This window comes from Saccopteryx bilineata, chromosome X (assembly GCF_036850765.1).
Source record: "Saccopteryx bilineata isolate mSacBil1 chromosome X, mSacBil1_pri_phased_curated, whole genome shotgun sequence".
In the NCBI taxonomy this organism is placed as follows: Eukaryota; Metazoa; Chordata; class Mammalia; order Chiroptera; family Emballonuridae; genus Saccopteryx; species Saccopteryx bilineata.
In genome coordinates this window covers 23,077,916-23,104,840 of record NC_089502.1, presented here as the reverse complement: position 1 = coordinate 23,104,840, position 26,925 = coordinate 23,077,916, and the positions used below count along the sequence as shown (strand labels likewise).

At 35.4% G+C, this 26,925-nt stretch overlaps 1 protein-coding gene and 1 non-coding gene across 3 annotated transcripts in view; both read right to left on the bottom strand.

Moving 5' to 3' along the window:
• Window positions 1-26,925, bottom strand: part of TENM1 (teneurin transmembrane protein 1) — a 1,131,584-nt gene that overhangs the window by 486,061 nt on the left and 618,598 nt on the right. The window lies entirely within an intron of this gene.
• On the bottom strand, window positions 2,453-2,528 carry TRNAP-GGG (transfer RNA proline (anticodon GGG)). Its single transcript has one exon. It is a non-coding gene; the product is annotated as a tRNA-Pro (tRNA).

Here is a 26,925-nt window from a genome sequence, read left to right as displayed (position 1 = left end):
TTTTTGAAAAATTTGGGGTCTAAAAACTACATATGTCTTATACAGTGGTTGTCAAGTCATTTAAGAAGTGTGGCATTTCAAATGCCATAGATGGAACTGAGGACGAGGCAATAGATGAAGACAGTGATTCCTCATCACACACAGATGAGGACAAGCTAATGGGTGGGAGTTTTGACAAGGATGAGGAGTTGTATGAATTTTATGATGAATAAAACCTGAGTTCAATAACTTTATGTAATTTTTTTTCACAATTTGAGCCCCCAAATTAACAAGATGCTCTTATACACAGGAACATCTTGTACATGGGGAAATATGGTGCTACTAAATAGTAATGAAAGTAGTAAGCATTCTTGCCTTATTCTTTTTTTCTTTTATTTAATTTTTTTTACTAAATTTAATTTACTATGTTAACATAGATTCCATTTTCCCATTCAAAACCCTCATCCCCCACCCCATGTCCCCCATTATATCCTCTTAGATCCCTAACTTCCTCCCCCCTTCCCTCTGGGATTTTGTGTCCTGTTATCTGTATCTCTGTGTTATGTATATATAATTTCACTAATCCCTTCACCTTTTCTGATCCCATCCCCTCATCCTCCTTCCCTCTGACAGCTGTCCCTTTGCTCCCTGTGACCCTGCCTCTGTCTCTGTTCTGTTCCTCAGTTCACTTTGTTCATTATATTTCACATATAAGTGAGATCATACAATATTTTCTTTTTGCTGCTTGGCTTATTTCACTTAGCATAACAATTTCTAAATCCATCCACACCATCACAAAAGGTAAGATTTCCTTCTTTTTCATGACCACATAATATTCCACTGTATATATACCATTGCTTTTTAATTCACTCTTCTACTGATGGACACATGGGCTGTTTCCAGATCTTGGCTATTGTAAACAATGCTGCAACAAACATGAGAGTGCATATCTTCGTTTGAATCAGTTATTTGATATTTTTAAGATATATCCTAAAGTAGGATAGCTGGGTAAAAAGGCAATTCCATAAATAATTTCTAGAGGAAACCTCATACTGTTCTCCATAGTGCCTGCACAAGTCTGCATTCTCACCAACAGTTCAGGAGGGTTATCTTTTCTCCATACCTTCATCAGCACTTATTGTGTGCTGATTTGTTAATGAACGCCATTCTGACAAGCATTAGGTGATTTTTCTTTGTGGGTTTAATTGCATTTCTCTGATGATTAGTGACATTGAACATTTTTTATGTGCCTATTGACCATCTGTGTGTCCTCTTTGGAGAACTGTCTATCCAGTTTCTTTGTCCATTTTTTTGATTGGATTGTTTAACTACCTGGTGTTGAGTTTTAGAAGTTCTTTAAAAAATTTTGGTTATTAACCCCTTATCAGCTGTATTGTTGAATATGTTCTTTCATTGTGTGGGTTGTCTTGTTATTTTGCTCATGGTGCCTTTTGTTGTGCAAAAGCTTTTTGGTTTGATATAGTCCCATTTCTTTATCTCGTCCTCTTGTCCTTTATTTCACTTACCCATGGAGATAAATTGGCAAAAATATTGCCACAAGAGATATCAGAGAATTTACTGCCTATGTTTTCTTCCAAGATATTTATGATCTCATGACTTACATTTAAGTCTTTTATCCATTTTGAGTTTATTTTTGTAAACAGTGTAAGTTGGTGGTCTAGTTTCATTCTTTTGTATGTACCTGTTCAGTTTTCCCAATACCACTGATTAAAGCAACTGTCTTTACTCCATTGTATGCTCTTATCTCCTTTATCAAATGTCAGTTGACCAAAAAGGCATGGGTATATCTCTGGGTTCTCTGTTCTGTTCCATTGATCTGTGTGTCTGTTCTTATGCCAGTACCAAGCTGTTTTGATTACTATGGCCTTGTAATACAACTTGGTATCAGGAAGTATGATACCTTCTACTTTATTCTTCATTTACACGATTGCTGAAGCTTTTCGTGTTTTCTTTTGGTTCTATATAAATTTTTGGAATATTTCATCTATATCTTTGAAGTATATCATTGGTTTTTTAATAGGAATTACATTGAATTTATAGATTGCTTTGGGTAATATAGATATTTTAATAATGTTTGTTCTTCCTATCCATGAACACGGTATATGCTCCTGCTTGTTTGTATCTTCCTTCATTTCTTTTTTCTTTTTTCTTTAATTGTTTTTTTTTTTGCATTTTTCCGAAGCTGGAAATGGGGAGACAGTCAGACAAACTCCTGCATGTGCCCAACCGGGATCCACCCGGCATGCCCACCAGGGGGCGATGCTCTGCCCCTCTGGGGCATCGCTCTGTTGCATCCAGAGCCATCTTAGCACCTGAGGCAGAAGCCACAGAGCCATCCTCAGCGCCCGGGCCATCTTTACTCCAATGGAGCCTCAGCTGTGGGAGGGGAAGAGAGAGACAGAGAGGAAGGAGAGGGGGAGTGGTGGAGAAGTAGATGGGCACTTCTCCTGTGTGCCCTGGCCGAGAATCGAACCCGGGACTTCTGCAGCCCAGGCCGACGCTCTACCACTGAGCCAACCGGCCAGGGCCCATTTCTTTTTTCAATGTCTTATAATTTTTCCAAGTACAAATTTTTTACCTTCTTGGTCAAATTTACTTCTAGGTACTTTATTAATTTTTTGTTGCAATAGTGAGGGGGATTGTTTCCTTAAATTCTCTTTCTGACAGTTTATTTTTGGTGTATAAAAGTGTCACTGCATTCTGAATATTAATTTTATACCCTTCCACCTTGCTGAATTAATTTATCAAGTGTGGTATTTTTTTGACTGAGACTTTAGGGTTTTCTATGTACAGAATCATGACATCAGCAAGTAATGATAGTTTTACTTCCTTTTTTCCAATTTGGATGCCTTTTATTCTTGCCTTATTGCTGTGGCTAGGACTTCCAGAACTATGTTGAATAAGAGTGGTGAAAGGGGGCACCCCTGCCTGGTTCCTGATCTTAAGGACATTGCTTTTAATTTTTGCACATTGAGTATGATATTGGCTGCGGGTTTGTCATAGATGGCCTTTATCATGTTGAGATATGTTCCTTGTTTTTCCACTTTGCTGAGAGTTTTGATCATCAATGAGTGCTGAATTTTATCAGATGCTTTCTCTGCATCTATTGATATAATCATGTGATTTTTATCTTTTCTTTTGTTTATCTGATGAATCAAATTCATTCATTTGCGAATGTTACACCAGTCTAACCACCCTGGAATGAATCTCATTTAATCATGATGCATAATATTTTAATGTGTTGCTTGATTTTTTTTGCTAATACTTGTTGAGAATTTTAGTATCTATGTTCATCAGGGATATTAGCCTATAGTTTTCTTTCTTTGTAGTGTCTTTACCTGGTTTTGGAATCTGGATAATGCTTGCCTCATAAAAGAAGCTTGGAAGCCTTCTCTCCTCTTAAATGTTTTGAAATATCTTGAGAAAGACAGGTGTTAGTTCTTCTTTGTATGTTTGGTAAAATTTGCTTGTGAAGCCATCCAGTCCAGGACTTTTGTTTGCTGGGAGTTTTTTGATAACTGTTTCCATTTGATTTGTTGGTATCAGTCTGTTTAGGTTTTCTGAGTCTTCCGGATTGAGTTTTGAAAGATTGTGATTCTTAGAATTAATCTATTTCACGTAGGTTGTCCAATTTTTTGGCATATATATTTTCATAGTATTTTATTACAATCCTTTTTATTTTTGCAGTGTCAATTGTTACTTCTCCACTTTCATTTCTAATTTAATTTATTTGATTTCTCTTTCTTTTTCCTTGATGAGTCTGGTTAGAGGGTTGTAAATCTTGTTTATATTTTCACTGATTTTTTTGTATTATTAGTTTTTGCTTCTATTTCATTTATTTCTGCTCTGATATTTATTATTTCCTTCTACTTTCTCTGGGCTTTATTTGGTTGTTCTTTTTCTAGTTCTTTTAGATGCAGGGTTAAGTTTTTTATTTTAGCTTTTTTTTTGCTTCTTAACATATGCCTTAGTATCTTACATATATTATTTATATATATAATATATATTACATATATCAACATAACTTATTATCTTAGTATATGCATATAAATGCAATGAACTGCTTTTTCTATGTCCCATAAATTTTGAGTTGTTGTATGTTCATTTTCATTTTTTTCAAGGAAATATTTTATTTTCCCCTTGATCTTGCTATTTTAATAGTTTTTAAAGAGATTTGCAGGATGCCTATCTCAACCTTAATTTTTCTAGGCTTAAGCTTTAGTTTAGAATCTCTTCTTAAGTGGCAATACTCTGTGGTCTAGAATGGTATTCTTGTGATTCTGCAAGTAGAGTAGTTATGAGGGGGTTCTTTTAAAATCATTTTGTGGCTTTTATTCCCTACCTTCTTAATTGCCCCTGGAATATATACTCCTTGAGGGCAGAAACTGCCCAGGGTTTTGAACTGGTCCAGGTTTTAATTTCTAAGTATTTTGTCTCATATTCCAAAGGTACTCAGTGCATATGTACAATGTCTTAGCTTCTTCTAAAAGGCTGCTGATTCACTGTGCAGAATGAATAAAACTTGGAGACTCTACAGTGAAGTGTTTCATTGATGAGCAACTATCTCTTGGTTTATCGAATGTAAAAGGACAATTATATTCTTTCATTTTGTTTTCCAATAATTTAAAAGCAAGAAAAGTATCAAAATACACTGTAGTTGATTCATATTTCATCTCTTTGAAACATTTGGGTAATGAGAAAATTACTGCTAATAAAAAAACTAATGATTAGAAATAATCACTGGTAATGATAATGTCAATAGCAATGACCAGGTACTGAACTTCTACTAAGAGTCAGGAACTATGCGGAAATACTTTGTGTTTACTTTTCACTAAATCCTCACAACTACCTTATCAGGGAGATGATATTATCCACATTTCATAGTTGAGGCGGCTAAAAATCAGGTATTTAAGGTAAAATAAATTTCCCAATGTCACACAACTGTTAAGTGAAAGTGTGGAAAATCTACTGTTTTGTTGATTACTGGAGCATATGCTACGTGAGAATAGACATGTTTGTCTTACTTACTGCTGTATACCTAGCATCTACAATGGTGCTTAGCAAATAGTACTCAATAAATACTTTTTTTTTAGATTTTATTTATTCATTTCAGGGAGGGGAGAGAGAGAGATAGAGAGATAGAGAGAGAGAGAGAGAGAGAGAGAGAGAGAGAGAGAAAGAAAGCAGGAAGCATTAACTCCCATATGTGCCTTGACCAGTCATGCCCAGGGTTTTGAACTGGTGACCTCAGCATCCCAGGTAGCACTTTATTCACTGTGCTACCAGAGGCCAGGTTTCAATAAATACTTTTAAATCCATACATGAACTATAAAACTCATTAATTCAACCACTGTGTACATATAAACTCATGATATCACTGTTATCAGTCATAATGTTACTCATTAAGGTAATAAAACCTTCTTAATTAACATGCCTATCTGGCATCTTATCTTTTAAAATTTATATGCTTAGTGTTCCACTTAACATGTTTTTAACTCTTAAAATATTTCTTTCAAGCATTAAAATTATAGAAATGAGGAAATTATATTAGAGGGTACATACTTATCATAAATGTGAGTTAATTGTCATGTCTCCTTGTGTAAGATATTGGAACAATAGAATATTTTTCATGCAGTAGTGTATCAGATTTTTCTATATAAATCAAACATTTCTGTAACAGGATATTCAAAGACAAGTTGGAGCTAGGAGTGTAGGTATAGATACATAGATGCTAGAGAAAGGAAATACTACATATTCTATAATGTTTTGACCAAGTTGCTTTAGTATACCCCAAAATAAATTGAGATAAACAACAATAATATCCTTTCAGCTCACCTTCTCATTCTTTTTCTACAAGTTAGATCCATGATCTGTACATACAACTGTTATTTAAAAATTGATATTAAAAAAACCCTACACCAGTCAAAGGGTAAATATCAAATTAATGTTTTCCATTAATGAAAATGTTCCTATATTAAAAGACTCTGGCCAGTATATCAAAATTATTTACTTAAATAAGCAAACTTACCATTTTTTTCATTCTCTTTTTACTTAATAGTAATTTAGAGTTTAAGATATGATGCAGAACCTCTAATCCTTTTCAATTAGAAAAAAAAATTAGAAAGCTATGGGTGGGTGAGATTTTTATTTCTCTTATGATTTTATATATCTTCTCCATAAAAGAATTATGAAATGCCATGCCATAGTTCTCAGTAGTTCATTTCCCAACAGGAACTATTTATTTATTTATTATAGATTGAGTTTTGAGAGTCAGAGAGAAGAAGGGAAAGAGAGAAAGTGAGGGAGAGAAAAAGAGAGAGAAAGAGAGGGAGAGAGAGGAGCATTCATTCATTTTTCTACTTAGTTGTGCATTCATTGGTTTCTTTCCATCTGTGCCCTGACCAGGGATCAAACCAGCAACCTTGGTGTCCCAGGATAATGCTCTAACTGACTAAGGTGGCCAGCCATGGTTGAAAAGGACCATTTTAAGTGGAAATAAACAGATGACCTAGGGTAAATTTATGAGTACACATTTGAAACTAAACCATATACTAAATTATCTAGGGTTTTAAAAAATTTCATTTTGTAAAGAAATTCAATTATATTTCTGTTTACAGGAGCTGAAAGTCTCTTCCCAATTTTGCTCTACAGAACAATCTACTGGTTTTATAAAATTGGTTTCACTGTTTGATTGGCTTATTTATTTATTTTAGAGGAGTGGATAGTGGGTAGAGTATTAAATGCCTTGATTGCCTTTTTATTCATCCTTATTTTCTACAGACATGCATTTTCCTCATTTATTTTATGAGATAGTTCACATGGTATATCTTTCTGTATCATTGGTTTTTCTTGAAGTAAAATCTATATTAGCAAGGACATCTTACTTTAAAGAAAGAATACTTAGAATTAATTACAAAGTAGTACAATAAAAATGGAATCTAAGAGTTTCTCACTAAGCTTTTCAGGTTAACAATTTAGGTTACCATTCTAATGTAATTTATGAAGGATGTTTATGAACATTTACCTGACATTAGTTTTCATCTCTTTGAAAGTTTTATGCATATGTACATTAAAGGCAAGAATGTTTTATAATGCTACAAAATAAGAAATGGCACTCAAATCAGTACTCTAGTCTATCCAGCATAACATTTCTCTAAGGGACAAACAGGCAAAGGGCATGGCTGTCCTTTGAAATATCAGCCTCAAAATCAAAGATGTGGCCTGAGGCAGATTGTCAACTCCTGACCAACATCTATTTTCTCTTTTCTTCCTGAGCACACAAATTGACTACACATCCAAGTTTCCATTTCCATTATTTTTGGTAATGTGACTGAGTTCTGGCAAATGAAATATGAAGAATTAGCAAAAGTTGCTTTGACACTTCCAGTCTTCACCCTTAAAAACTTCCTACCTATTATCCTCAATCTTAATCATTCGCTGGCTAAAAGAAAGCATATTCAAATACGGAAGAATCTTAGGACATTCATTCTATGGAATATTATAAAGTCATAAAAGTTATTAAGAATTTTAACCACATAAACATATTAGATATACTGATCATTATCTTTTAGCACAATATCCTGAAAACATCATCCTTATCTATGACCCCATCAACCTCATTCCCTAATGCTTGCAGCCACAGGTTTATTCGATCAGAACTGGATACCTAACATGAGAGACAGTCATATTCTCATTCTTTCTTCTTCTTCCTCATTCTCTGTCTCTCTCTGTCTCTCTCTGTCTCTCTCTATCTCTCTGTCTCTCTCTCTCTCTCTCACCCTACCTTTATCACTATTTCTCTCAGAAATTTAGACACAGAAACCTAGTCAGCTAGTGAAACCAAGATGCATGGCCATCTTGAGCCATACTTGTAGGTATAGCATATCAGAAGAACACATAATGAAAGTCCATCCAGAATGAAGACTGAGAATGGAGCATATGTGCCCAGAGAAGCAGAGATAAGATATCAGGTGGCCCCAGAAAAAAAAAGAGAACAATAAAGACAGTTCCCTTTGTCTTTAGGCCTCTGATTCCTCTATCTTTCCTTTCCCTGCGAGCTTATTCTGTTTTTTTTTTTATTATTATTATTGAGAAGCAAGGAGGCAGACAGACTCTTGCATATGTCCCGACTAAGATCCACCTGGCAAGCCCCCTATGGTGTGATGCTCTGCACACCTGGGGCGACTACATTGCTCAAGCAACTGAGCTATTTTAACACCTGAGGTGAGGCCATGGAGCCATCCTCAGCACTTGGGGCCAACTTTCTCAAACCATTTTGAGCCATGGCTGCAGTAGGAGAAAGAGAGAGAGAGAGAAAGATAAAGGGGCAGTGGAGAAGTGGAGAGGTAGTCGCTTCTCCTATGTGCCCTGACCAGGAATCCAACCGGGACTTCCACATGCTGGCTGATGCTCTATCGCTCAGCCAGCCAGCCAGGGCCGTATATAATTTTTTAAAATGTCCTTTTTACTTGATTTAATTTTAAAACATTTCTTTTTCCATTAACCAGATTATTTCTAAGGCAATAAACAGTTTTCTATATTGACTGTGTGTGGGAGAAACACTGGAATTCATATATATATATATGGTCTACCGGAAAGTTCTGTCCATTTCTATCACAACAAGTTTTGACACATAAGCACATGTTTATTTGGCGCATGTGTGCCTCTCTATTTTTATCACTTAATGTATACATACTGTCACAGCAAATTAACTAAAACAAAGTTGATTCACGTCAGTCTTATGTGTGAAGCGATAGTGTACCCATGGCTACTGATAAAGTTCATTTACGCCACTGTAATTTTTACAAATGTCAATAAGGAAGAAATGCTATAGAAGCATGTCTGTCACATCCACCATATTCCCTGGACTTAGCACCCTCTGACTATCACTTGTTATTGTCCTTACAAAATTTTTTGAAGGGCAAAAAATTTAAAAATGAAGAAGATATCAAACAAGCAGTGGTTCAATTTTTCGCATCAAAAGATAAAACATTTTTCAAAAATGGGATATACAAATTGCCCTCACGCTGGCAAGAAATCATTACTAATAATGGCAATTATATTATTTAATAAATTTTATTGACGGTAAGAAAAATTTATATTTTGTTTTATTCCCAAAACGGACAGAACTTTCCGGTAGACCTTATATATATCCCAAGCACAGTTGTGTGCTGTCCTCTTTCACACAAAAGCACAATCAGGTAGAACTCCATATTATACTGCACAGAGATCTGATCTTAAAGAAAATATATAGAAATCTTAAGAATTTGTAGTTCTTCTACAAATCAATAGAATTTCTAGTTATTTTTCCTTGTGATTTCCTTGGGTTTGTTCCTATTTTTGAAATAAAGGTGGACTACTTTTATAAGGTCCTCCATGATCTGGCCTCTGCAGGAATATCCAGCTCACTACTGTTAATATCCCCAATGTCCGCTAAACTCTGGTCATTCAATCTCATGTGCAATTTCCCAAATCTTCCATTTTCTTTCAGACTTCTGAGTCCTTGTAAGTATCAATATTTTAGCAAAGAACAGTATCAGAAGATCTGAGAAATTCCCAAGAGTAGTGTATATCTAAAGTAGAAGCAGGAGAGAGAATAATAATAATAAAAAGAACCTAGAGAGAATAAAGATTGTAGAAAGGAAAAGAATAAAATAAGAAAGGAAATTTTATAGGTAGGTAGGTAGTAGATGTATAGATATGGCTATATATACAATGGGAGAGTCATTTATCAGTTGCTTTGGGGGTCACTCTGGTCTCTCCTACTTTAAGCTGTTTAGATCTGATCTAAACAGTCAGCAATGATACATTATATTTGTCCAGCCTTTTGCATTCCCAGAAAACAAGGCAATTAAGTATATATACAAACAGATATATATATATATATATATATATATATATATATATATATATATATATATATATATATATATATATTTAGCATGTCAAAAATATATTCTTTTTACTAAAAACTCTTACATAGAAATTCAGGTTCGGACAAGTTAATTGGGGATAAAGTTATATGAGGAGTTGCCACTATATCAAAAGAAACCAATCAGCAACATGGGGAATTTAGAGCTCAGTGGCTTTAGATTAGTGGTTGTTTTACTCTATTCAAAAAGCTATGACAAAATACCATAAACTGGGTGGCTTATAAACAAGAGAAATATGTTTTTCTCGGTTCTGGAGGCTGGAAGTCCCAGTTCAGAATGCCAGCATTGTTGGGCTCTGGTCAAGGATATCTTCGGGGTTACAGACTGCCAATTTTTCAGTTTCCTCATACACTGGAAAGGGCTGTGATGAATCTAAGGTCTCCTTTGGAATGGCATGAATCCCATTGATGAAGGTTCAACTTCATGACCTAGTAATCTCCCAAAGTTCCCATCTATTATCATCAAATTGGGCATTAGGTTTTTTATAATTATTAATTTTAATTTGTTGTGTTTACATGGATTTAAGTGTCCCACTGAATATAACTCCCTCAACCACCACCCGTGTGTCCCTTTTTATACCCCCCTTGTTCCCTCCCCATAACTCCCTCTTCCCTTCCCTCTAGGATTTGCTGTTCTGTTATCTGTGTCTCTCTGTTATGTATATATAATTACACTAATCCCTTCACCTTCTCTGATCCCATCCTCTCATCCCCCTTCACTCTGACAGCTGTCCCTCTGATCCCTGTGACCCTGCCTCTGCCTCTATTCCATTCTTCAGTTCACTTTGTTCATTAGATTCCACATATAAATGAGATCATATGATATATTTTTTCTCTGCCTGGCTTATTTTACTTAGCCTAACAATCTGCAGGTCCATCCATGCTGTCGCAAAAGGCAAGATTTCCTTCTTCTTCACAGCTGCATAGTATTTCATTGTGTATATGTACCACTGCTTTTCAATCTACTCGTCCACTGATGGACACTTGGGCTGTTTCCAGATCTTGGGTATTGTTAATGCTGTAATAAACATGGGGGTGTATATCTTCTTTTGAATCAGTGAATTGGTATTCTTAGGATATATTCCTAAAAATGGGATAGCTAGGTCAAAAGGCAGGTCCATTTTTTTTTCATTTTTTATTTTTGAGGAAACCTCATACTGTTTTCCTCAGTGGTGCACAAGTCTGCATTCCCACCAGCAGTGCAGGAGGGTTCCCTTTTCTCCATATCCTCGCCAGCACTTACTGTGTGCTGATTTGCTAATGAACGCCATTCTTACAGGAGTGAGGTGATATCTCATTGTGGTTTTAATTTGCATTTCACTGATGATTAGTGACTGAAATTTTTTTCATGTGTCTATTGGCCATCTGTATGTCCTCTGTGGAAGAGGTATCTATTCAGTTCTTTTGCCCATTTCTTAATTGGACTGTTTACCTTCCTGGTGTTGAGTTTCTGAAGTTCTTTTAAAATTTTGGTTATTAACCCCTTATCAGACATATTGGAGAATATGTTCTCCCATTGTGTGGTTTGTCTTTTTATTTTGTTCAAGGTGTCTTTTGTTGTGCAAAACTTTTTTTTTAGTTTCATATAATCGCATTTGTTCATCCTGTCCTTTATCTCCCTTGCCCATGGAAATAGATCAGCAAATATATTGCTGAGAGAGAGATCGGAGAGTTTACTACCTATTTTCTTCCAACTTGTTTATGGTTACACAACTTACATTTAAGTCTTTTATCCATTTTGAGTTTATTTTTGTGAATGGTGTAAGTTGGTGGTCTAGTTTCATTTTTTTTTCAAGTAACTACAATTTTCCCAACACCAATTGTTAATGAGACTGTATTTACTCCATTGTATACTCTTATCGCCTTTGTCAAATATCAACTGACCATAAAGGCATGGGTTTATTTCTGGGTCTTCTGTTCTGTTACATTGATCTACATGACTGTTCTTATGACAGTACCAAGCTGTTTTGAGTACAATGGCGTTGTAGTATAATTTAATATCAGCAAATGTGATACCTCCCACTTTATTCTTCATTTTCAAGATTACTGAGGCTATTTGTGTTGTTCTTTGGTTCTATATACATTTTTGGAATATTTCTTTTATACCTTTGAAGTATGCCATTGGTATTTTAATAGGAATTGCATGGAATTTATAGAATGCTTAGGGTAATATAGACATTTTAATGATGTTTGTTGTTCCTATCCATGAACACGGTATATGCTTTCACTTTGTATCTTCCTTAATTTCTTTTATCAATGTTTTATAATTTTATGAGTACAAGTCCTTTACCTCATTGGTTAAATGTACTTCTAGGTACTTATTTTTTGTTGTTGTTGTTGCAACAGTGAGGGGATCATTTTCTTAATTTCTCTTACAGACATTTTATTGTTGGTGTATAAAAATACCACTGATATCTGAATATTAATTTTATATCCTGCCACTTTGCCAAATCCATTTATTAGGTCTAGTAGTTTTTTGACTGAAACTTTAGGGTTTTCTATGTACAGTATCATGTCATCAGCAAATAATGATAATTTTACTTTTTCTTTCCCAATTTGGATGCCTTTTATTTCTTCTTCTTGTCTGACTGGTGTGGCTAAGACTTCCAGAACTATGTTGAATAAGATTGGTGAAAGGGGGCACCCTTGCCTTGTTCCTGATCTTAAGGGGATTGCTCTTAATTTTGCACATTGAGTATGATTTTGGCTGTGGGTTTGTCATAGATGGACTTTATCATGTTGAAGTATGTTCCCTGTTTTCCCACTTTACTGAGATATTTTATCATAAATGAGTGCTTGATTTTACCAAATGCTTTTTCTGCATCTATTGATATTATCATGTGATTTTCTCCTTCCTTTTGCTTATATGATGAATCAAATTGATTGATTTGTGAGTATTGCATCAGCCTTGACTCCTCAGAATATATCCTACTTGATTATGATGTATGATTTTTTTCATATATTGCTGGATCCAGTTTGCTAATATTTTGTTGAGAATTTTAGCATCTAAGTTCATCAGCATTATTGGGGTAGTTTTCTTTCTTTGTAGTGTTTTTACAAGGTTTCAGAATGAGGATTATGCTTACCTCATAAAAGGAATTGGGAAGTCTTAGATCCTCTTGACTTTTTTGAAATAGCTTGAGAAGGATAGGTATTAGTTCTGTTTTGAATATTTGGTAAACTTTGCCTGTGAAGCCATGTTGTCAAGGACTTTTGTTTGCTGGGACTATTTTGATAACTGTTTCAATTTCATTTGTTGTAGTTGGTCTGTTTAGGTTTTCTGATTCCTCCAGATTGAGTTTTGGAAGATTATATGTTTCTAGGAATTCATCCATTTTGTCAAAGTTGTCCAATTTTTTGGCATACAGATCTTCATAGTATTTTCTTATAATTTTTTGTATTTCTGCAGTGTCAGTTATTACTTCTCCACTTTCATTTCTAATTCTATTTATTTGAGTCCTCTCTCTTTTTTTCTTGAGTCTGGTTAAAGGTTCATCAATCTTGTTTACCTTTTCAAAGAACCAGTTCTTGGTTTCATTGATCTTGTGTATATTTTTTAGCCTCTATGTCATTTATTTCTGCTCTGATCTTTTTTTATATATATCTTCTCTTCTACTTCCTCTGGGATTTTTTTGTTGCTCTTTTCCTAGTTCTTTTAGATACAGGGTTACGTTGTTTACTTGAGATTTTTCTTGCTTCTTAAGGTATGCCTGTAATGCATTGAACTTTCCTCTCAGGACTGCTTTTGCTGTGTCCTATAAATTTATAGTTTTTCTATGTTTATTTTCATTTGTTTCATGGAAATTTTTTATTTCTTCCTTGATCTCCTTGATAACCCATTCATTATTTAATAAAGTACTATTTACCCTCCAAGTGTTTGAATGTTTTTCAGTGTTTCTATTGTAGTTGATTTCTATTTTCATGCCACTGTGATCAGAGAAGATGCTTGATATGATTTCAATCTTTTTAAATTTATTGAGACTCATTTTTTGTCCTAATATGTGACCTATCCTAGAGAATATACCACAAACATCTGAAAAGAGTGTAGATACTGCTTAGGGGTGACAGGTTCTGAAGATATCTATCAAATTCGGTTTATCTATATTGCTGTTGATCTTGCCCTTTATGTCCATCAATATCTGCTTTATATATTTAGATGCTCTTATATTAGGCACATAGATATTTACAGTGGTTGTATCCTCCTGTTGGATTGCCCCCTTTATCATTATGTAGTGACTTTCTTTATCCATTTAAAGTCTATTTTGTCAGTTATAAGTAATGCTACCCTGGCTTTTTTTTTTTTAATTCCCATTTGCATGAAATACTTTTTTTCATCCTAATAGTTTCAGTCTATATGTATCTTTTGTTCTGAGGTGGGTCTCTTGTATACAGCATATGTATGGGTCCTATTTTCTTATCCACATATCTACTCTATGTCTTTCAATTGGAGCATTTAATTCATTCACATTTAAGGTTATTATTGATAGGTAGTTGTTTATTGCCATTTTATTCTTTAAATTTACTTTTTCTAGATTTTCCTTTTCCTTTTCTCTTTTTATAGCAGGTCCCTTAACATTTCTTGCCATACTGGTTTGGTTGTAATGAATTCCTTCTGTATTTTGTTTTTTGTGTTTTTGTGGTCTGGGAAACTTTTTATTTCTCCTACAATTTTAAACAATAGCCTTGCTAGATAATGAAGTCTTTATTGTATGTCTTGCTTTGGATTACTTTGAATATTTTTTGTTAATGCTTTCTGGAATCAATTGTTGCTGTTGAGAAGTCAGATGTTATCCTTATAGGGGCTCCTCTGTAGGTAATTAACAGCATTTCTCTTGAAGCTTTTAGTATTCTTTCTTTGTTTTCTAACTTTGTCACTTTAATTACGATGTGTCTTGGTGAAAGCCTCCTTGGGTTCCTCTTTAGTGGGACTCTCTGTGCTCCTTGAAATTGTATGACTTTTTTCCTTCATCAATTTAGGAAAGTTTTCAGTTATGATTTCTTAAAACAGGTTCTCTATCCCTTGTTTATTATCTTCTCCTTCAGTAACATTTATGATGCAGATGCTGTTTCTCTTCATATTGCTCCAGAGCTCTCTTACAGTTTTCTCAGACTTTTCAGCTTCTTTTCCTTTTGCTGCTCTGCTTTTATTGATATTGTCCTCTAAATTGCTGATTCAATCCTCTGCTTCATCCATCCTGCTGTTGATTCCTTCTAGTACAGTCTTCATTTCTGATAATGTATTTGTTGTTTCTGACTGGTTCTTTTTATGATTTCAATGTCCTTTTTGAAGCTTGCTATCTCTTTATTTAGGTGCTCATTATGTCCATCCATTGTTGTTCTAAGATCCTTGAGCATCCTAGAAATCATTGTTTTAAACTCTGCATCTTGTAGTTTGGTTATTTCCATCTCATTCAGTTCTTTTTCTGGGGATTTTTCATGTTGATTTGTCTGAGTCACATTTCTTTTTCTTCCCATTTTGTCTGTGTATTGGGCAGCACTGTCTGACTTTGAAATTTTTGTAGAGACTTTATGAAGATGGGCTCAGTGGTACTGTCCTCCAGGCTACTTCTTTTTCTTGTTCTAAGAATGTTCCTTAAGGGTACTATTTTCCTTCTTGTTGTATGTGAGTATTAGATGCAGTTGGTCCTTTTGTTGTTTCTTTTAACCCTTCAGGCTGGCTGGCTCTAAGGGTCAACCTTGATCATATGTATTACACATTGTGCAATGTCTGCCTTGTTGGGCATATTTATTCTCCAAGGTGTCTGATGCTTGCTAGGCTCCACTTTGGGTGTCCTGCTTGTGTACATAGGTGAGTCTAGGGTTGGTGCTAACTGCCACTGACTACAAGTAGTGTTGGCTCTAGTTCTTCTTGGGATGGCATCAGCTATTGTTTGTAACCAGCTGTGGGCTACCTGACTGCAGCTACTGCACTTTTTGCTGTTTATGTCTGTGTTTTCTGTGCCTGGGCATTGTGGGAGGGGCCAACCTTTGTATAAGGATCAGCTTCCTTCTGCTTAGAGATGACAGCAGCTCTGTAAAAGCCTCAACCTCTGTAATATTTGTCTCCACTTCTCAGCTGCTCCTTCTCCTCTTGTAGCTGCCTGGTCTTCACACAGTCTTTTGTATTAAGATTGTAGTGTGGGCTCAGATTGGCCTCTCCCAACCAACCCTTATACAGGTTGCACGCTTGGTGGTTACGGCAACTGAAGTTGTGAATACAATGTTTGTGGTACTCTCTACCTCAGTGGTCTCTGGTCAAGAGCTTAGTACATGGAATGTGGCCTCTACTCCAGAGCTTGATCCCTCTGCCACTGCTGAATAGTCAACTTTTATTTCTCCCCCAAAAGGGGAGCAGCAGGTTCAGACTGAGTGTAGTCAACAGTCCTCTCTGCAGAAGGTCTTTCAGTTAGTGAGACCCTGGTCTCAGGTAGGAGGACTGAGAGAGTCTTCTCCTGAAGCTGACTGTGCCCCTCCCAAAGGTGGTTAAGCCTCTCCACTGTATGCAATAATATATTTACAGGGACCCACACATTAAATGTTCATACTCCAAACCTCTCTCCCTTCCTCCTGTGGAATATAGCCTAGCAGGACAGAATATCCAGTACCCAGGCCGGCTGACTGTGACGCTCCACCCTACCTAATGCACATGAGCCACTGTACTGGTGCTGATCACAAAGAGTGGATCTCACCTCAGCTGGGCCAGGAGTAAGGAGCTTTTCCTTAGGATACCACTCTAGGAAGGGATGTTAGGTCCTGAAATGATACTTTCTGAAGCTGGCTCTTGGATGTGCCAGTCATGGGCCTCCTTAGCAGGAACCCAGAACAGACCAGTGGGTGACACTGCCTTTGACTGGCCCTCAGTATAAGCAATCCAGAGTTTGTAGCTGCCTCTCATTGGCCCAGGTGCACATGGAAATACCAAGATTCACTTTTAGGCTAGCTTTTTCCCACACTGGACCCAGGGGAAGGTCCTCTCAAATGCTCAAGATTCCTTGAGTCCTGCTTCTTGTAGTCCCTGTCTGCTTACTGGACTCAGCCCCTGAAAAAACCTCTGCTAAAGTCTAGTACCTGCTGCAATTCAGGGATTCGGAAAGGTGGTGGGTGTGATTCTGCCTTTCAGTTCCAGGTGTCAGTCTGTCCAGATGTTTTTCACAGATCTCAGTAATGTGTGGCCCTAGGAGTCTGGTGGTTGTGGCCTCTGAGACCTAGAGGTATGACCTGTCCTCTCTCTGGACAGTTTTAACTGAGTCTCCCGTGTAGGGGTATCACCAGTCATAGACTCAGGAGAGAGTGTGTGTTTGGGGGGAGCTCCAGTTTCAACACCAGAAAACTGATTCACTGGTGTGCCCCCTGCTTCCTGGCCTCACTAAATGACCCATTGCCGTGATTGGGGTTGGAGAGATTCCCAATGTCAGAGCAGCTGCTTTTCCCCAGGCTTATGCCACTCAGAGGGGATTGTTCCAAATAAGAAAGATAGCGACTGCAGTATTGGAGAATGACTCAACACAGAATTTCCAATTTCCATCCCCCACAGTGTTCTCCTTGGGCCTCCAAATTTACACTCTCCTCACACAACTCCAGTCCTCTCAGCTCTCCCTCCACAGAAGCCCTGGGTAAGTGGCTGTGAATGATATTTTCTATGCAGGCCCTTTAAGGAGGAGTCTGTGTCCAAGAGCTCTGTCTTTTTCTTGAAGACAGAAATCCTACTCTTTTTACCACCAAATGGTGTGTGAGAGCCTCTCCTGGGCTCTGGAGCTCTGGGCTGGGGCTCTGGGCCTGAGGCTGAGCACCCATACCTCTTATGGTAAACCTTCCCGCAGTGAGAGTCCCTCCGGACCCTCAGCCGCTGCTTGCTCCTGATAGCAGGGCAGCCCTTTCTGCATCTCTGCCCTTCCTACCAGTCTCGGTGTGGCTTCTTCAGTGATCCTTGGTCATGAAGTACAGTGACCAACGTTTTTAAAATGAAAAGGAGGACAAAAATAAATTGAAGAAAACAATATCATAAATAAAAAAAACATTTTATTCATTGCAACAATAATATAATATAATATGGTAAATGTATAATAAAAATATTTGTAATATTTTATATTGTAATTATGCTTACATGCCTATTAATTTTTAATAATAATTGTAAGAAAAAATTACTCATTTAGTAAAACTAAATATCAAACAAAACCACTAATTTGGAGTAATATTCAGATGTATTTATCATTTTCTAATTTAAAAACATCAGTTTTATGCAACTGTTTAATCAAAATGCATTATTAATAGATACAGTTTGAGGTTAAATTTCTACTTTAAAACTCGAATTTTGGTAAAATATTTGTAAATAAAATTATATGTATTTGGAAATTATTAAATAGATAATGAATTAATAAAACGTGAGTTTTTCTTACCTGTCTATGATTGAATATTCACTGAGAAAAATAATTTTGACTCTATGTCATATGTGCCATGTTTTAGTAAAAAGTACACAGAGCCTTTTGCGTGCTCGTTATATCACACGCTCTCTCAAGGTCTCCTATGTGGAGCATATGCGTCTCATAAGCACATCTCACCATACTGTACTGATCCCTGCTCCTTGAGGAATCGTCATGTCAAATACAAATACGTCACGTCACACGCAATGGATTGACTGCATCATTCGAATATGGACATTTACAGATTAGTCTTCCAATATCATAAAGGAGGACATGTAGCAGGACACTTTTCCAGGGAGGACAGAACTTACAAAAGAAAGACTATCCTCACTAAAGGAGGAAGATTGGTTACCTTACTTATAGACTCCTTTTAGTTTAGTCCAAAGTTGGTTTCTCAAGATGATTGTTCTTTTTTTTAGACTTTTTATTTATTTATTTTAGAGAGAAGAGAAATAGAGATGGGGGGAGAAACAGGAAGTGTCATCTCCCATATGTGCCTTGACCAGGTAAGCCTAGGGTTTCAAACCAGCAACCTCAGCATTCCAGATTGATGCTTTATCCACTGTGCCACCACCGGTCAGGCTGACCATTCTTAAAATAATTTGTAATCCTATTTGGTCCTGGGATATGGCAGTTTAAACATCCGCCTACTCCATCCTTGGGCATTAGGTTTTCAACATATGAATTTGGGGTAGATACAACCCTTCAATCTATAGCGGTGGTTTCTGACCCATATTACTGTATGCTATAGACTGGAAGAATACCTAAACCCTCCAACTAAGTTTCCAGAGGAAAGGAACAGGAAGAAAGCACATGGGAAAAAAACAAGGTAAAGTCAACTTCAAGAGTATATAATAAGAGGGAAGATGAAAGGAAAATATAGAAACCGTGTCTGAAGAAGGAGCAAATAAAGTGAGCAGGTAAGAAAACATTAGTTTTGCCTCACCATTAATCTAAGAGTTTTTCTCAACTGGGGAGAAATTGACCCAGAGTGGACATCTGGCAATATATGGAGACATTTTTGGTTGTCACAACTGAAGAGAGTTTACTACTGGCATTTACTACTAGTGGGTAAAAGACTGGGATGCTGTTAAACCTCTTGTAATGCACAGATCAACCCACACAACAGTGAATTGTCCAGCCTCAAATGTCACAGTGGTGAGATTGACAAATCTTAATCTAAAACTATTCCTTCTGTTGGAACATGCAGTTTTTATGTATTCAATGCCCCTATTGGAGAGAATCTATCCCTCTCTTAAGACTTCTAGAAAAAGATTGTGTCACCAGGCACTTAAGTCCTTACCTTTCTCCCCAAGGTCATAGTTATTCATTTCTTGAGGTTATTTGCACTTGAGATTGGTCTGTTATCCAAATAAATACCATGAATCATGGGGCCAAAGAACATACAGAACTCACTCATAATTGTCTCAAACATTTATCCTTGCTGACCAAACAAGGAAACCTTCATAAGTGATGGAGAATAAAAACATTTTCTTTAACTTTTTTAAAAGTGCTTTTCAAATAGTCCCCTCCCCCCATGAACCTGTCAGGGGCCATAAATCTAAAACTTGGACTACTGATTAGAACACTCAGAATATATAATGTTCACAGCAAAAGAAACATTAACTACCCTTAGGTCAGGCCACCTAAGAAACTGTCAAATTCAACTCTGTTCTGTGCTCTCAAGTTCAGTAACTACAGTCCTGCTTGAGCACAGAAGAATTTGTAAAGAGCAGGCTTCCCTCCCACAGAAATATTCTCTCTCTGATCCCCTGCTTTGTGGATTCCAGAGCTCAAAGAAAAAAAAAACTTATTGGTTCACTTTAATTATTCAGGGACAGAACATGAGAGATAATCAAGGTAAGGTCAACTTCAAGAGTATATAGTGATTTCACACAGTCCTTTGACTCTTAAATTACATCTATATTTGGCAAAAATAATTAGATCTGAAGATTTTTATTCTTCCTGCATCACTGTCAATACTAAAAAAAAAAAAAAAAAAAAAGAAAGAAAATTCCATCATGGATTCACAGGATGCAGTATAGAACTTGCTGGTTGAAAATTAAACCAGATTTAGACTGTATTTTTGTCTTTAAATAAGAAACATAAAATAAAGTTACATTTATTTCATAATTGCTCAGAGACAGACAAGATGATAGAAAATATCAAAACTACTGTAGCTTCACAATATGTCCCAAAGCAAGGTAGATTTCTACTTAAGGTGTGGAATCTTGAATCCTGTTTCTATGAAGGGTTTTGTTTATTTATTTATTTATTTAACAAACTGCTACTGAGCACATATTGTGTATCAGGCCAAAGGTAATAACAGTTTAATCTTGTACTGGCTTAAGACTGCTTTCTTAACTATTAGACTTGGCTGCCATTATCACTTGACAGAAAGGGATATGTAATGCCTTCTTCATTTCCTCTGGGCTACTGGGAATTCTAAAGGAATTCTGACTTTTAACTTAAATTCAGCAGATTTGTTTGGGGACCTCATCTAGAATCAGTAATCTTGCAATTAACTAGAATACAACTAACTAGAATGCTCAATTGAGTAGGATACTTTCAGTAAAGGGGTAAATGACAAGAAGTCAAGTCATAGAACAACAGAGACTGTAAAGCAGGAAAAAGCCTTCAAATATAATTTACCTTTATTCCCTCATGTGACTATTGAGAAAAATGAGATGGAGAAGAATAAAGAGACACTTTTAAGGTCACACAGCTATTCAGTTGCAGAACTGGACTTGGACTCAAGATTTCTCACTGTAAACCAGGGCTCTGTCAACTACTCACAAGAGGCCATTCAAAATTTCCAAAGTATATACGGGGACCACTAGACATTTTGTTTACTCCACAATATCCTTTATATCTAGATTGCTGTACAATAAAAGTCATGTTCAAAATGACAACCCTGTCATTCAGTAAGATATTCAATGATGAAAGATTAAATTATGATCATTTGGAATAAAAGGGAAAGTAGACTCATATATAAAAATAACTTTCAACAAGAATAGCAATTTGTAAAAAGTTATATTTAACGTTAAGCTAACCATTAAATCCAATTAACCGGAATCGCCAATTTTCTGGGCATTTGGGCTCATTAAGATTTTAATATAAATAGAAAAAAAACCCTAGATTATGTCTCCAGGAAGGGAAATTTAACTAAACTATAAATGTTCACTGGAAAACAAAACTGATGACTTGCAGTTCATCATATTTTAAAGACAAATTCTTATAGTGTAGAGAATATTGGATTGGTTGCATGAAGACATGCATTTCAGTTCTAACTCTTATTCCAACTTCTATATGGACACATTATTAAAATTTCTCAAGACCCAGTTTCTTTATCTTTATATTGGGCATAATTTCTATTATGTCTACTTCTCAGTTTTTTTTAAATAACATAATGAGATAAAGGACTTTGGACGATCAAAATTTATACCTACACATTTACATATGCACATAAACTTACATGTGCACACACATATGCACATGTATATAATATTTTATCTAAAGTTTGAGTCTTTTGAGTATGACACATGAGAAAAGTACTTAGCTATAACTGTATCTACTATAAAGCAACCAGCTTTGTTGCCACAAAGTTTTTTAAGTTGATGCTACTCTTTAGGATACTAAATAAAAAAATGTAAAAGATTAGACAGAGATAAAACAAAACAATTACTTTAGTTGAAAGGTGGGGGAATATCATACTGTAAATATTATTTTTCTAGAAGAAAATCAATTAGGAAGTAATATTGTGGCACAAAAGGAAAGAATTGGTAATATCTGTGGTTTTGTGTTGTATATAGTATTTTGATAGTTGAGTGGGAAATAGTCATTGAATGAGCATTTATGCTGTCAATAGAAATCTTGTGTATACATGTCACTATTAAATATCTTCATTAGTAACAGGGGATTGCCTAGTGTTTTGTGTATGACAGATGGAGACAAGAAGTCTAAATTATAATCATGGGTTGGCCAATGATACTTTCTTGCTCTTAGAAATATGACTTGTATTTAAAATACAACTTAAAAAATACTTTCCATTAGTATGACATTTGCAAAGGCAAAATATGTCATTTAAGGGGCTTATTATTCCTCAAAGGTGGTGGTCATCATCAGCTGTATGCCCTTGTTGAGATTTGGCAGCCTAAGAAGTCTGTACCACTATGTAGGATCATGATGGTTTTATTTTTAAGCATTGTGTGACTATTACTGTCAATTTCTATATTCTTTACCATTAAGAAAATTTGATCTTGGAGGGTGTGGCAGGCCTGCAGACAGACCACACCTAGGGAATGACAAAATGGGAAGGCAGAGAAATGCAATCCAATTGAATCAAGAGAAATTCCCAGAAAAGGACTTGAATGAGTCATATATAACCTAATTACCAGATTCAGAGTTTAAAATAATGATTGTTAGGATGTTCAGAGATCTTAGAACAACAAGAGATGGTCATAATGAACAACTAAATAAAGAGCTAGCAAATATAAAAAAGGACATTGAAATAATAAAAAAGAATCAGTCATAAATGACAAATACAATATCAGAAATGAAAAATACAATGGAAGGAATTAAAAGCAGGATAAATGATGCAGAGGATCGAATCAGCGAGTTAGTGGACAAAATAAATGAAGGCATGGAAGCAGAGCAGCAAAAAGAAAAGAGACTCAAAAAGTCTGAGGAAACTCTAAGAGAGCTCTGTGACAACATGAAGAGAAATAACATCCGCATCATAGGGGTTCCTGAAGAAAAAGAGAAAGAACAAGGGATAGAGACCTTGTTCAATCAAATCATAGCTGAAAACTTCCCTAAATTGATGCAAGAAAAAGTCACACAAATTCAAGGAGCACAGAGAACTCCATTAAAGAGAAACCAAAAAAAATCTACGCCAAGACACATCATAAATAAAATACCAAAGTTAAGTGATAAAGAGAAAATATTAAAAGCTGCTAGAGAAAAAAAGCTTTCACCTACAAAAGAGATCCCATATGGATGACATCTGACTTCCCAAGAGAAACACTTGAGACCAGAAGGAAATGACAAGAAATATTCAAAGTAATGCAGAACAAGAGCCTACAACTAAGACTACGTTATCCAGCAAGGCTACAATTTAAAATTGAAGGAGAAATAAAACGTCTCTGAGACAAAACAAACAAACAACCAAAAAAAAAACAACTCAAGGAATTCAGTATAACCAAACTAATGCTGCAAGGTTGTTAAGGGGCCTCTTGTAAACAGATCAAAGGGGGGAAAGAATATAATATAAGAAAAATACAGCTTTAAAGAATAAAATGGCAATAAACAACTACATATCAATAATAACCTTCAATGTAAATGGATTAAATGATCCAATCAAAAGACATAGGGTAGTTGCGTGGATAAGAAAACATGACCCGTACATATGCTGTCTAGAAGAGACAGACCTTCAAACAGAAGATGGACATAGACTGAGGTAAAAGGATGGAAAAAAAATACTTCATGCAAATGGAAATGAAAAAAAAAAAGCTAGGGTAGCAATACTTATAGCAGACAAAATGAACTTTAGAACAAAGGCTATAGTAAGAGATAAAGAAGTTCAATACATAATGATAAAGGGAGCAATCCAAAAGGAGGATATAACCATTATAAATATCTACACACCTAATATAGGAGCACCTAAATATATCTATATAAAGCAGACTTTGATGGATATAAAGGGTGAGATCAACACCAATACTATAATAGTAGGGGGTTTTAATACCACACCAACATCTCTAGCTAGATCCTCAAGAAAGAAAATTAACAAAGAAACAGCAGACTTAAAGAACACACTAGATCAACTCAATTTAATAGATATCTTCAGAACCTTTCACCCTAAAGCAGCAGAATATACATTCTTTTCAAGTGCTCATAGTATATACTCTAGGATAGACCACATGTTAGGGCACAAAAGTGGTCTCAACAAATTTAAGAAGATTAAAATCATATTAAGCATTTTTTTCTGATCAAAAATGCATAAAACTAGATATTAATCACAACAGAAAAACTGAAAAATACTCAAACACTTGGAATCTAAATAGCATGGTATTAAATAACAAATGGGTTAACAATGAGATCAAAGAAGAAATTAAAAATAATTCCTAGAATGATAATGAGCATACAACAACTCAAAATTTATGGGACACAGCAAAAACAGTACTGAGAGGGAAGTTCATAGCATTACAGGCATATGTTAAGAAGCTAGAAAAATCTCAAAGAAACAACTTAATCCTGCATCTATAAGAACTAGAAAAAGAATAGCAAGTAAAGCCCAGAGATAGTAGAAGGAAGAAAATAATAAAGACCAGAGTGGAAATAAATGATATAGAGGCTAAGGAAACAATACAGAGGATCAATGAAACTGGGAGCTGGTTCTTTGAGAAGGTAAACAAGATTGATGAACCTTTAACCAGACTCACCAAGAACATCAGAGAGAGGACTCAAATAAATAAAATTAGAAATAAAAGTGGAGAAATAACAACTGACACAACAGAAATACAAAGGATTGTAAGAAAATACTATGAAGAACTGTATGCCAAAAAAATTAGACAACCTAGATGAAATGGACAAATTTCTTAAAACATATAGTATTTTAAAAATCAATCTGGAAGAATCAGAAAACCTAAACAGACTGATTACAAGAAATGAGATCAAAACAGTTATTAAAAATCTCTCAACAAACAAAAGCCTGGGGCCAGATGACTTCACAAGTGAATTATACCAAATATTCAAAGAAGAATTAACTCCTATCCTTCTCAAGCTATTTCAAAAAATTCAAGAGGGAGGAAGACTGCCAAGTTCCTTTTATGGGGTGAGCATAATTCTGATTTCAAAACCAGGCAAAGACAACACACAAAAAAGAAAATTATAGGCCAATATCCCTGATGAATCTAGATGCTAAAATTCTCAACAAAATATTAGCCAACCGAATCCAGCAGTATGTGAAAAAAAAATCATACCCCATGATCAAGTGGGATTTATTCTGGGGAGGCAAGGTTGGTACAATATTTGAAAATCAATTAATGTGATAAATCTCATAAACAAAGAAAAGAGAAAAACCACATGATAATTTCAATAGATGCAGAAAAAGCATTTGATAAAATCCAGCACCCATTTATGATAAAAACTCTCAGCACAGGGGGAATACAGGGAACATACCTCAACATGATAAAGACCATCTATGGCAAACCCACAGCTAATATCCTACTCAATAGGCAAAAATTAAAAGCAATTCCCTTAAGATCAGGAACAAGGCAGGGGTGCCCCCTTTCACCACTCTTATTCAACATAGTCCTGGAAGTCCTAGACACAGAAATCAGACAAGAAGAAGAAATAAAAGGCATACAAATTGGAAAAAAAGAAGTAAAACTATCATTATTTGTAGATCATATGATACTGTATATTGAAAACCCTAAAGTCTCAGTCAAAAAACTACTAAACCTGATAAATGAATTCAGCAAGGTGGCAGGATACAAAATTAATACTCAGAAATCAGAGGCATTTTTATACACCAACAATGAATTGTCAGAAAGAAATTAAGGAAACAATTCCCTTCACTATTGCAACCAAAACAAATAAAGTACCTAGGTGTAAATTTAACCAAGAAGATTAAAGACTTGTACTCGGAAAATTATAAAACATTGATAAAAGAAATCAAGAAAGATACAAACAAGTGGAAGCATATACCATGCTTATGGTTAGAAAGAATAAACATCATTAAAATGTCTATATTACTCAAAGCAATTTATAAATTCAATGCAATACCAATTAAAATACCAATGACATACTTCAATGATATAGAACACGTTTTCCAAAAATTTATATGGAAGCAAGAAAGAACACAAATAGACTCAGCAATCTTGAAAAGGAAGAATAAAGTGGGAGGTATCACACTTCCTGATATCAAGTTATACTGCAAGGCCATTGTATTCAAAACAGCTTGGTACTGGCATAAGAACAGGCATATAGATCAATGGAACAGAACAGAGAACTCAGAAAAACTCACACCTTTATGGACAACTGATATTTGACAAAGGAGATAAGAGCATACAATGGAGTAAAGACAGCCTCTTCAACAAATGGTGTTGGGAAAATTGCACAGCTACCTGTAAAAAAAAAATGAAACTAGACCACCAACTTACACCATTCACAAAAATAAACTCAAAATGGATAAAAGACTTAAATGTGAGGCATGAAACCGTAAACATCTTAGAAGAAAACATAGGCAGTAAGCTCTCCAACATCCCTCGCAGCAATATATTTGCTGATTTATCTCCACGGGCAAGGGAAATAAAAGACAGGATAAACAAATGGGATTATATCAAACTAAAAAGCTTTTGCACAGCTAAAGATAATAAGAACAGAATAAAAAGACACACTATACAATGGGAGAACATATTCAACAATATGTTTGATAAGGGGTTAATAACCAAAATTTATAAAGAACTTGTAAAACTCAAAACCAGGAAGACAAACAGTCCAATCAAAAAATGGGCAAAAGAAATGAATAGATACTTCTCCAATGAGGACATAGAGATGGCCAATAGGCAT